Source organism: Anomalospiza imberbis, chromosome 1 (assembly GCF_031753505.1).
Source record: "Anomalospiza imberbis isolate Cuckoo-Finch-1a 21T00152 chromosome 1, ASM3175350v1, whole genome shotgun sequence".
Classification (NCBI taxonomy): Eukaryota; Metazoa; Chordata; class Aves; order Passeriformes; family Viduidae; genus Anomalospiza; species Anomalospiza imberbis.
In genome coordinates this window covers 8,020,227-8,033,819 of record NC_089681.1, presented here as the reverse complement: position 1 = coordinate 8,033,819, position 13,593 = coordinate 8,020,227, and the positions used below count along the sequence as shown (strand labels likewise).

Below are 13,593 nucleotides of genomic sequence, written 5' to 3'. Positions count from 1 at the left end.
GGGCTTATTCTAATTCAGCTAAGTACAGCACAATTCTCTTTCATGTCCTTCTCCCATTCTGTCTAAAGCACTCAGATCTGAAAAGCAAAGAAAGTCCTGCTCTGAACACACAGCAGAAGATTTTTGGCATTGTAAAGTATTTTTGTCTACAAAGTTCTTAAATAAGCCTTGTGCTTTAAAAAGAAAAAAACAAAACCCAACCCAAAAAACCTCCACTAATTGACACCAAAAAAAGAGAAAAAAGGCCACCTTCAAATTACACAAGCAGAGTGAAGATATGTTTAAAAATCCTCCCCTACCCCCAAACTATGAAATGAACTACAATAACCATTTTTACAAGAAATCAACACATTTAATTACTCCATTTTACAGCATCTGTCTCTGGTTCTGGGTATATATGAAAGGAAAGAACAAGCAGAGCCTTAGCCAGATATGTCCAACATCCTTAGGAAGCATCTCAACGGAAATTCCAGCAGTGCTACAAATTAATGCAATGCCATCTGAAAGTTAATTTGTGTCCTTTCCCTGCCATTGTCTACTTTGATAGGTTAAGCAGGGAAAATATAACCCTGCCAGTCAGCACCTTGTTTATTTTTAGGTAAGCTCAGGAACCAAGTCACCACCTTAATGAAAAGTTCATCTCTGTTCAGCTAAACTAAAAGGATGTAACTTTGCCATTCACCATGGTGTGGTGACCCCCTACTTGCACAGTGGTTTTCACTGTGCACCTAGAGAATCCTGGTGAAAAAAGCCAAGTGGCAAATCTCCATCCTATTTAGATAAAGATACAAATCCCAGAAGTGATGGGGAACTATGAAGTTACCCACTGAGAAGGATAGCATGAGCTTGCACAAACACTGCTCCATTTGGTGTGGAGTGGTGTCTGATTTGGGCCCGTATGGGGCTGTGTTTTGGGTGGTTTTCATACTGCCATGGTGATGAGACGACTGGGAGTCCATGGGAAGCTGGGAGGAGACTCAGCCAGGAGAGGTGACCCCAAGTGACAAGAGGGATATTCCAGACCATGTGACATCATGCTCAGTGTACAAATTGGGGGGAACAAGGAGGAAAGGGGGGATATTTGGGATATTGTCGATTGTCTTCTTAAGTCTCCATTCCCTGTGACGGGGCCCTGTTCTCCTGGAGATAGCTCAACACTTGCCTGGCCATGGCAAGAAGGAAATTATTTCTTTGTTTTGTTTGTGTGCATGGCTTTTGCTTTCCCTATTAAACTGTCTTTTATCACAGCCCATGAGTTTTCCAGCTTTTACCCTTCCGATTCTCCCCCCAGTCCCACTGGTGAGGGAGAGTGAGAGAGTGGTGTTTAGTTGCTGGCTGGGGTTAACCACAACAAGTGTTTCAGTCTCTGCCATGATGTTTACATCACTTAATGCCTCCTAAAATAGCTGACTGGGCAGGCTGAAGGATATCCTTCATGATAATGCCAGTGCTGTGGCTTTATTCTGCACCTCCTGAAAAAAATGCAAACCAATTTTAACTTTCTCAACACCCAAGACACTCTCTGGGTGACTGCTGCATGCCCTAAAGACCACTCATCAGGTTTGAAATCTTTCACCATGTACTGCTGACAAGGATCCCTTGTCCTGTGGCCTTTCAGGAACATGATCCTGTTAACCATCTCATGTCCCAACAATTTTGGACAGGAAGTTAAAATTCAGCAGGAGCTATAAGTGGACTGGGAAGGGCTGTCACACCAGTGAAATAATTTCCTTGGGGAAGGGAAGAGTAAGAAAGAAAATTTTGTTTTTACTCACTTTCAGCTAGACTCTTAGACAGTGATGACTGATGGCTCTAAGGAAAGGGCTCTGCTACACAGATGGAAGAATCCTGTTGGCTTTGGGTAAGGGAACTACCATTGACAAGCCTGTTCATACAAATGCCATGTGTTTTACAGATTATGAGAAGCCACAAGCTTTGTAAACATCAGTAAGCAGATGTCAGCTTCAGCAATCAATTCAAATACATGTGCTGAACAACATTTCCATGCTCACTCTTGGAAGCATGCTGCCCTCGCTGACTTCTCAAATATTTTGGTTTTGCCTTCAACAGTCTCCAGGTAATGAGCAGATCAAGCTCTAATGAGCTCACTAGACACAACAAGTCTACACTCAGGGTTACTGAGCACAACCCTATTCTCTCTTGGAGACAGGGGAAAGTGTTATGCAGCATTTTTTTTTTCTGACAGAAGAGAATATCATAAACAAAACACAGGACTTGATCCGAGATGCAGAAACACCCTCCTTTCCTTGGCAGTCAATATTGTTGGTGCCTGGCAAAACAATGCCAACACTTACCTGCCCAGAAGTAGCAATCTGCTCACAAGAGAGCACAGCAGCTGGAGGGGCAGATCTGAAAGACTGATTCTGACAGCTATAAAAGCAAGAGATTTTTAATATTCAGAAAAGTGTCAGCGCCCTAATAACAGAATTTCCAGCTCCAAGAACTAGAGTTGTCAACTGAAGTCTGATTAGACACAAAAGTAACAAAGGCAACTTTGGAGGGGTTTCCTTTGTAGAAATGAGGGACTGTGGAAGAGATACTTTTCAAAACAAGCAAATGGCTCCCAGTTTTGCCCTTAACTTAATCCTTGGCACAGGTGGCAGTGTGCCACATCTCAGTGTTTAAGTGAGGAGGGTGCCAGCAGCACAACAGGTGGCACCAGTCCCAACGGCACCAAGTTTCACCCTTGTAAAGCCAGCTGGTCTCTTCCAGGAGCAGGAAGGGTTGCATGGCACCCAGGGAATCCCACCCTCAGGGTGCTGCCCTCTGCCAAGCAAGCCTGAAACTCCCATAGCAAGTGCATCAAGTTGCCTTGGGGTCTTGTTCCAGCTCCAGTCTGTTCTATGAGAAGCTCCTCACTGATACCTTCTGCACATCAGAGCCACTAAATTTCCAAGCAAGACATTAAAGGTGTAAAAATTATACTGGCAGACAACAGCCAGACTCATAATACTATTTGCCAAATTCAGAGACATGCCAAGCGTAGGGTTAGTGGATCTGAGAGCAAGGCAGGGGAGAGTTACACCTTAATGAAAAGTTTTTTTCCACAATGGAGCTGTGCCTGGTGGGTTTATTTCATAAAATACAGAGGACTTCTCAGTTTGTGTGGGGTATGATAAGTCAGAAAAAAAGACATTTTGAGCAATACTTCTTTAAAAATTCACAAGCACACAAACAAAAACAAAAAGTTGGGTGTGTCTCTGACAGCTTGCCTGAGGAGGATCAAAGGACTGCTTTCTGCTGCACTAAGATATAACTCTTGGTCCAGCTTGTTCCCACAAGACAACTGTCCTTTTTCCAAGATAATAACTTGAAAACGGGGTAAATTTCTTAGAATTGTTTCTCAATTAGTGTGATGACAGTCACCACAGACAGGACTTGGGTATTTTAAGCCAAAGGGACAAAGGGCTACTGTTACTGGAGTGTGGGAAGCTTTTCTCCAAGGAACAGTAAAGAGAGTAGACACACTGAGCACTTCCGCCTTAATCTGGTAGAATTTTAGCTTTATATAGCTGGTATATAAAGCTAAAGGGGCTGGAATACAAATCCTATGAGGACCTGTTGAGGGAGATGGAGGTGTTTAACCTGGAGAAAAGGAGGCTGGGGGCAGACCTTCCTTCTCTCTACAACTACCTGAAAGGAGGTTGTTGCCAGGTGGAGGTCAGTCTCTTCTCCCAAGTAAAAAGTGACAAGATGAGCAGAAATGGCCTCATGTTGCATCAGGGAAGTTTAAATTTAATACTGGGACTTTTTTATTTTTCATTAAATAGGTTGTAAACATTGGAACCAGCTGCCCAGGGGAGTGGTGGAATCACCATCCCTGCAATTGCTCAAAAAACTTGTGGATGTGGCACTTGAGGACATGGTTTAAGGGTGAATGTGGTGTTGGTGGTAGTTTGATGGTTGAACTTGATGATCTTAGACATCTTTTCCAACTTAATTGATTCAATGATAAAATTCTTCACCCAGACCACTTACAGGCAAAGGAACAGTGTGTGTCCTCCTAAGACAGCAGAAACAAAGCTCAGCAAATGAGCCCCTGTCCTACAGCAGCAGCGGGTCAGGTGGCAACAGAGGAAGAAACAAGCAGCCTCTTCTGGTGCTCTGTGAAACAGAGACATCTCCCTCAAAAGGAGTTTGATTGGTAATTCTAACCTATTGATTCTTTTCTATACAGGCCTCCATTGTTTTCCTTCATTAAATCATTCCAAAATTAATTGCAATTCCATAGCAACATCTTCTGCCAATACTCAGCTCAGTATCAAAAGGAGACTGTGGCCTTGGGGAGAAGCAGCTTATCCTAAACTCCTTTGTTTCACTACTACTTCCAAGTGTTTTAGCTACTTCTGCAGTTACTGTATCACCATTTGTTTTTCAATAACCCTGTATTTTTAAACAGCCAGTTTCCATCTCCTGTTCCTCTGCTCTTTGGCCTCACAGTTATGTAGTTGTTTGGGGTAATTTCTGTTTGAAGCATTGGGTGTTTTACACAACAGAGTTACAGAGCTTTTGGAGAAACACAAATCAGTGTCTGACCTGGGCGTTAACACACAACTTTTGGCGTAATTAACTGAATTGTGAGCATTATGTAAAATTGTTCCTGACTAATCTGGTGGCCTTCTGCAATGGGCATACAAGGGTCTTACAATGCTATGTGATGAGGGAAGAGCCACTGGCATCATCTTGGGGTCCAGGTATTGAGGTGACCCCAAGAATGTAAAAGTCTTTGTTTCCTAGCCCACGCAGCCAAAAAAAGAATTCTGAATGCGTAGGGTCGGCTTCTCAAGGTTGTTTATTTTCTCTTATCTATAACATTCTTTCTCTGACCTGCTGAGCTCTGTTTAGCAAGACGTCCATGGCATTCTGTCTGCCCTCTAGGGTGGTGTTTACATTTTATACTAAAAACTACATGTACTATGTTTACAATAACATGCCAATATCTATCATTGATGTTGGACAGTGTGTCTCTACCTTAAACCAATAGAAAAGTGTCACCATCACAGCAAGACATGGAGGACAAGAAGAAGGAGAAGAAGGTCAGGACATGCCCAAATCTCTCCATCTTGTCCCCTTGAACCCCATTCTAAAAACCCCAAAATTCTACGTTTTCGCCCTGTGTTAATTCAACTACCACACTACTCAAACCCTTGTGGCTTGCAATTCCTCATACAAAGTTGGCAGCTTTTTCCACAGGCTAAAATCAAAGCCACGGGTGTTTTTGACTTCATGCCAAGGTCTCCAAGTCCCCTACCAGGGTCTCCAGGCAGCCAGAGGGATGTCCTGGGTTTCCACAGCATCATCTACATGAACTTGTACACAGCATTTGACATACTGTCCCACACAACATCCTTGTCTTTGAACTGGAGAGATATGGATTTAACAGCAGGATGCAGGACAGCTGTGGTCCAGCATCCTCATAGTTATATCACAAAGTTGTGAAGCTGCTGCTGTTTCACACATTCTGCCACCACAATACAGGCTTTTTCTCTGTAACTCCGGGTCTGAAGAAGTTTTTACTTTTGCATATCTATTTTTGCATACTCTTTAGCAGAAAATCTGCTGTGACAGCCACAGTGAGTCAATGACACTGTTCCGCTGTAAGGTCTTAGGATCCCGGCAAGCAAAAACAAGTTCATGAACAGCCACATGGATAAAGCACAACTGCACAATCCTTGTAGCACTATGGTGATAACCTCATTGTAGTAAATAAAACAGAAATATAGATGATTTATATTGCATCAGCTGTGCTTTCATACATCTTTGATGACTGCACCACTCAATGGAGTGGCAGACAGTGAATCCCTTCTCTAAATCTCTTTTCTCCATGTGGTACATTTCCCTTTACTTTTGTAGTTCAAGAATCAAGCTGTTGGTCAAAAGGGCAGTGTTTACATCTTTACTGGAATCTCCAACCACTTCACAGGCGGAAGTCAACCTCCAGGAAACTGAAATACTGTCCTTTGCAGCCAGAAAGTCTGGAGCAGGGAGCTGAGAGGGGCCAGGCCCTCACTCCAAGTTCTCAGCCATAAGTGCGTCCTCCCAACACCACACACTTGTCCTCAGATGCAAACTTTAAGTGTCCCTGGCTCTCCTGCTGTCTTGGTTCACTCTGATCCTAGCATGCAGAGAACAAAGCCTAGGGGAGGAAGGGGGTTGGTGGAAGCTGCAGGAATAGTCTGTTTTCTTCAAGCAAGGAGAATTTGTGGAAAAAGAATGGATGAGAGGAAGAATGTGCAAAAGAAGGACTCTGCTGGTTTTGGCTGGGATAGTTAATTTTCTTCACAGTAGCTGGTATGGGGCTGTGTTTTAGATTTGTGTTGGGTGCACTGCTGGTAACACACACATGTTTTCATTATTGCTGTGCAGAGCTTACACAAAGCCAAGCCTTTTTCTGCTCCTCACCCTACCACACCAGCAAGGAGGCTGAGGGTGCACAAGGAACTCAAAGAGGACACAGCCAGGACAGCTGACCCCAAATGACCCAAGGTCATATTATGATCAGCATATGAAAATGGGAGCAGAAGAAGAAAGGGAGACACCTTCAGAGTGATGGACTTTATCTTCCCATTCACCATTATGGGGGACAGAGCCCTGCTTTCCTGGGGATGGCTGAACAACTGCCTGCCCATGGGAAGTGATGAATTAATTCCTTAGTTTGCTTTGCTGGCCATGTGCAGCTTATGCTTTACATATTAAATTTGTCTCAACCTGCGGGTTTTTCACTTTTACCCTTCCAGTTCTCTCCCACTTCAGGGAATGTGAGAGAGTGGCTGTGACAGTTAGCTGCTGTCTGGGGGGTTAAAGCATGACAGGGAAAAATCCTGAAAAGCAGAACTAAAGAACATTTTAGTACCTACTCAGGAAGGAGAGAAATGGAGATGGAACTAGAAAAAACCCTCCTGAAGCTCTAAAGAAGCTCTCAGTATCTCACACACAGTTGGTACTTCCATGGGCACTTCACATCACCACATGGCAGACATCAGAATAGGTAGAGCTGTCTTTTTGCCTATAGCTGCAATCTTGAAGCAAAGCCATATCCTGACCCCACAGCTGTGTTCCCTGCCCAGAATTTCTCCATGAATCCACTGCAGAGTCCCCACTTACACCAGCAAGCCACACCATAGGTATTTCCAGCAGCCCAAGAGAAGGGAGCTACCTTTTAGTAAAACTTATAAAGCATCCTCACACTGCCCTCCCAAATAGTTTTCTTCCTCCTAGCACCAGAAGAGACAATTTTGGTTTCCATATGATATTTTGTAAGAGCCAGTTTACATTTCAATAATGCCTTTCTAAACAAGGGAAGTTCTTGCAAGGGTCTATTTAACTCCTGACATTTTACAAAGGGAAATGCAGTTCTCCCTTGTATTTCTGTGTTGCCATTACAGCAGTCTCCAGAGCACAAGAGAAAACTTCATCATAACATCACAACAGCAACATAACACAAGAAATATAGAAAAATATTAGGAAGTGTCCAAAGGAGAGCTATGAAGACAGTGAAGGGCCTTGGGGGCGGCCATGAGGAGCAGCTGAGGTCACTTGGATTGTTCAGCCTTGAGGAGACCTCACTGCAATTACAACTTCCTCAAGGGGGGAAGAGGAGGGGCTGCATTGATCTCTTCTCTCAGGTGATCAGTCACAGCTCTGGACAGGATGGCCTGAAGCTGTGCCAGGGGAGGTTTAGGTTGGATACCAGGAAAAGCTTCTCCCCCCAGAGGGTGGCTGGGCACTGGAACAGGCTCCCCAGGGCAGTGATTGCAACACCAAGCCTGACAGAGCTTAAGAAGCATTTGGACAACACTCGCAGGCACAGGTGGGATTCTTGGGATGTCCTGCACAGGGCCAGTTCAGTGATCCTTGTGGGTCCCTTCCAACCAAGGATGTTCCATGATTCCATGATAACTTGCACAGTTCCAGTGGCTGTGGCATTCTCAGCTGCTGTATATGCATTAATGTCCTCCCTGCAAATTCAGTTTCTACCTGCTTTGTGTTCTCACCAGTGCTACTGCTTGATCCCCTGGAGATATTAGGTAGCCCTCAGAATTAGAGTCTGAAGTGTGAAGCTGAACATTTGATAGCGGGCAAGCAGAAGTTCATTTTCACTTCTCTGGTTAAATTTTAAGGCTAGAATCAAGCCAGCTGCTTGAGAAGAGCAGCAGATCTGGTTTAATAGGCAGAGTGAAGCCACAGAAGACCTGATCATAAAGTCAATGCTTCTCAATAAAGGCAGATTTTAACTGAAGGGGAAAAGCAGAGGATATAGGAGCTGAAAAGAGAAGAGAGATCAAGAAGGAAGAGTTCTAATTCTTCTAATAAGCACCAGACTGAGAAACAGGAGAGATCCTTTTCTTACTTGAAATATATAGAATTGTCTCTGAAGAGAAAAACGGGGTAAATCTTACAAAGAATAATAACTTCGCTACAAAAATAGTTTCAAAGAGAAAAGAAACAAAACACCAGATTCAGCTATAATATCAGTATTGCTATTGGCTGACAAACTGCGACAATCATATCAAATTCAGAGGAATCATTCTGACATCTCTGAAGGCAAACTTGGTTCTTTCAAAATGAGTGATTTTGACTACCTGATAGGTTTGAAATGGACCTGGAATTAAGATAAAGTAAATCTAAAAGCAACAATGCATCACTTTCTCAAAACCATAATTATTTTGACCTGCCTTTGCTAAACTAAAAATTGCTTCAACTCAATGTCATTGAGTATTTTTCTCAGTATTGTCACCAAAAAAAGTCTAAGTCAGATAATTTACACAAACTGATTTAAGTGATGCTCTAGTAAGAGAAAGCATTAGATGCATGGAGCAACAGCTTTTCCAGGCAAAGTCTTGCAGTAATGCAGGCTGCAGGTTCCATAGCAGGCATCACCATATCCCATCAGGCTAAAGGAGTTCAAGATACAGGCATGAGTGTCCTTATCACACCCTGGCAGCTTTGGATGCACTCCAGAGTGTCAAAAAGAGACAAAAACGGTCAGGTCAGCTCTGATTCAAGCTGCAGGTAGCCCTACACCATGCTCTTTACACAGGAGCTTGTAGAAGTCTCTGAGTGGTTTCTGCTTCAAGGCTAATCCCAAAGGACTGTCTGTAGGACTCAAACTGCTATGTTTCAACCCAAATATTCAGATTACATCTTCCAATTTGATCTGTGGTTTTGCATGCCAGGATGCAAGAAGTACCTTAGAATTTTTTTTTTTAAATCCAAACCTGGCCACATGCACTGTGCTTTGAATTTGAGCTGGCAGTGGGAATCTGATACCTTCCTAAAAGAACTGGAAGTGATGCCTTATGCTTCCCTGGCAGGGTCATATTAACTGAGCTGGCAGATTTGATAGAATTAGATTTCTTTTTCGAGCTGGTACAGCACTGTGATGTGTCAGCACACAAAGTATTTCAGATAAGTAAGATTAAGTTCTTGATTGAAGATCCAGCCTCTAGAAATAATGCAGTGTCCTTTAAAAGGAAAAACCTTTGTTTTGTTGTGGTGTACCAAAGCTCTAAAAACAAAAATTAAAAAAATCCAAAACTCCACAGCTCCTGGAAAAATGTCAGTAGCAATTATATAGTCCAGAGACATTTTAAAATTGCATCAGACTTAATACCTCAGTGTCACTGTGCCAGTTTTTACTGTGCAGAACAATCCTCCAAAGAGATGGCTAAGGAGCCCACAGCAGCAGTTTTGGGGATACCAGGAGCATGTGTGACTGCCTCCATGCCAGCAGCAGTCTTCTGTCAGGCACCAGCAAGGTGGGGAATGTTGTAACTTGTACCCCATTCCTCCTTGTCCTCTTTTCAAATCCTTTGGGATGGAAAGGTATAGAGTGCTGAGCCTGCACTGAAAACCTGCTTGGACAAAGGACTTCCAAAGAGATGGAAAAGGTACTACAAAAAACAAACAAAAAAGTTCTATTGAGATGATGTCCTCAGAGAATGACAGCTACGCTTCAAACATTTGTCACCAGGTGCAAGTTTCAACCACTTATGTTGTGTCTCTTTTTCATTTTAGGATACCTTGCAATTGCTTGCCAGAAATAGCTGTGGGACTGGCCCAGAGAAACAGATGTGGCTTGATGAGGTTAACAGGTTTCCAGAAACAGCACAACTCCTCTCTGCTCAAAGGTTTGCTCATCTCGTACACAGGGCACAAATCCTCCTCTCCCCGAGGAAGGATGTGCATGTCATTCCAGATGAAGCAACTTAATCACAGGCAGTTCAAAGTGAAGCAAAGCCAGGAAAGAATTGCTTTCCACCCTCCTTTCCCCCAGAATTGTATTTTAACAATTACTACAGTCTTTACAATTGATGACATTCCTAATCTTAACTCATGCTTCAGAGCAAGCTTCTGCCAATACTATGGGGGAAGTTTCTTTTAAAAAGAGCTCCCTGTCTGTCAAGGCCCCCCATTTTCCACATTCCACAGCTATTTCACAGCTTCAGGGGGTTGTGACTTAAAAGAGCTTTTCAAAGTTTTATAGGACATTTTACATAAAGCAACTGCTACTTACAAACCAGAGCGTGGGACACGTGGCACCAGTGGGAAGAGGAGGTTGGGTAAGAGTGGGAAAGGTGACCAGAAGGGTGACAGCAGTTCCTCTGTGGCTGCTGTTAATTAGTGCCAGGTCAGCCCAGAGCAGTTATCAGGACAAGAGGGGTCACAAGAAGTAACAACTTTGAACAACTAACAGACATACATCCTGAACAGAGACCACTTATGTTGATAAGGTTATCTATTTCATAAGATAGACGCTTGTACCCAGAAAACACACAGCTCCCACAGGGTCAATTTGGCCACCAAACACATTTCAAGTGCCACTGAAGATACCTTGGACATCAAACCCACCCTCCTGAAGTCTCAAATACAACGCCAGGTGTCAGAAGACAAGGACAGATAGTCCAGGGCTGTTCAAACAGCACTAAGACACTACAGTTGAGAAGCCAAGACCCCTGAAGCCTGGAAGGAGAGTCCCAGGTCCCTGGAGCAGACACATGCTGGGCGATACAGAGCAGACGCCTACCGGACAGCGAATCAGACACCAGGCTAGCCCAGAGAGGGATGCACATGTGCCCTGGATGGGCTGCAAAGGCAGCTGTCCATCCCACCAGTGGCACCAGGCACACCATTCCTGCCAGGACTGGAGAGGCAGATGGGAGCAGTCACATTCCTGGGCTAGCCATGGCCTCCACTGGCTGGCTGCTGCCACAGGCACTGTGGTAAAAAGAGCAATACAAACATTTACAACAACATTTTGCAAGGCTGCATGTCTTGAACAGGAAATGTCTGTATGGGTCAAGGAGCTTTCTCGCTGTTGTAAGCAATTCCTCTGAATTGTGAGCTGACAGATAACCCCAGAGTTTACTTTCAGCTTGCATACCTGGGAGTTAGATTTTCACTTATCAGTTAGGAGGCACACCATAAACATAACAGACAGGCTTTGATGCAGTCAGGCAAAACTGTGGCAGAGGGAGGCTAAGTATCTCTGCCATACTTCACCTTAATTCCTAGAATTCATACCCATGTTTTAATAACCTACATCGGGACCCTCAGATCAGTTCAAAATATATCTGCCTCTCCGCTCCTTGCAAGCTTGATTGAACACAGGCTGTTTAGCAAATATTTTATAGTAAATAAAAATATTTTATAGTAATATTTATATAAAAATATATACAAAGCTAACTGGGCTTGCACTGAAAAGTTCCACCAGAGTATCTTGGCAGAGGGGCTGGTTATTAAAAATAATTCTTTCACTTAAGAAGTATTGTAGGTGAAAACTTTACCCCCTACTTCACCAGTTTATCTATCTGCTGCTTCAGATGAGACACCAGTAGTCCTATGCTGCCTTCTGCAAAGTATAAAAGATACAGAAGACAGAAAATTAATTAAGTCTGGTAAGAAAAAAAAAAAGTTGAAGAAATTCTACATGTGGTATGTGACAGTGTTGAAACAAGACAAAAAATGCATCCTTTTCAAAGTTCCCTCAGCCAGAGCCATGAAAAGCTCCACCAGGTGGTGGGATTAACAGCACTTGAAATATGCTGTGAGCTGAGTTTGCTCCCTCTCCTTTGCTTTTTAAAAGCAGGTTTCTGCTTCACTACGCTTTTGAAAAAAAGTGCAAAAGATGTTCCAAGTAAAAATTTATTTCTACTATCATTTAATGGCAGCATTTGCAACTCACTTGACATAAAAGATGTTTTTATAACCTAGAAGATGGAAGTCCCATCTGCATGACCTTAATTTCCTCTCAAGTTGTTCACAGTTTTACATAAACAAAAAAAGAAAATTGATAATCACATACCAAGTCTTACATAAAATTATGTTCAGTTTGAAAAGCAACCTTCCTCAATTGAGAGGCCATTACCATTAGCAGTACCATCAAGTTTGGAAGAAAAACTGTAAAGAAGGTCTCAGGTTTGTTTCTGGTTGGGATGTGTGACAAATTCATACAAACAGGGCAATTCACAGTCTCCTCTGCAGAATCAGATTGTGCACCAGGTGAATGAGCCAAAAGAATAAGTAATACAATTTCTCTCTTCTTTTGCACTTTCAGAGACAACGATTCTACACACTACTAAGCAAAAAGGTAAAATAAATGTGTATTAGCAGAACCATAGTTTAAAAACTTAGTGGTAATTTAAAAGCTGGTTTGGCAGAACCATAGACTGGGACTTCATTGAGGCAGAGGACTTAAACCTCCTGACACAGAAATGTTACTTTACAGCAGCACCAAAACAGAGTAAATGAAGTGAGAAATCAGCAGAGGAACAGAGCAGCAAGTTCACCACAGACCTGTGCTGGGGCTTTGTTGTTTCCAGGATAATCAAGAAAACACATGCTATTAACTAATAAACAAATTCATTCTTTTTATTCACATCCAGCCATTCCCTCCTTTACCCCTATGGACGTGCTCAAGCAGATTAGAAACTGTCAGGTTCCCAGATAGGTCCAGAAAGGACTTTAAGCACAGCCATGACCTGCAGATAACATCCTGCCTCTGCTGAAAGCAGGAAAAGGAGCCCAGGGCCACCCCCAACTTCTTCCAACACCAGAGCAGCGCTGTCGAGGCATTGAGCACAGTGGGCAGAGCACCACCGGCTCTGCACTGGGACAGAAAAATTGAGGAGGGCTGAACACACTGTCTTGTGGAAGGTACTGGCTGGCATGGGTGGTACAGGATGCTGTAGATGTAACAAGCCAAGTGTTTCCAAGCAGATGCTTCACACAGAGCCACCCCTCCAGCTGAAGCTGTGTAAATAATACACAGGAGAAGTGTGCTGCTAATTGAGTACCTCCCGAAATGCCAAGAGGCAGGAAGACTCCAGTTAAAGGCAACTCTTCATTTTAACTTCTGTCACTGAAGAGCACTAAAATAAATGAACTCCTGAGGACAAGATCAAAGTAGAATAAGAGACTCTTTTTTATATCCTTGAATCTCCTGTCCCTTTTGTACACTGAAATTTAATTTCCTTTTCAAAGAGAGCTTTTGGAGCTTATGAAAATTGACCCAAAAGATTACAAGGACTTTGTCACCCTTCCAATCTCTCTGAAAGATCCATAATTAGGGAG

General features: G+C 43.1%; 1 protein-coding gene across 1 annotated transcript in view; it reads right to left on the bottom strand.

Moving 5' to 3' along the window:
- Positions 1 to 13,593, bottom strand: part of ST3GAL1 (ST3 beta-galactoside alpha-2,3-sialyltransferase 1) — a 77,454-nt gene that overhangs the window by 62,794 nt on the left and 1,067 nt on the right. The window lies entirely within an intron of this gene.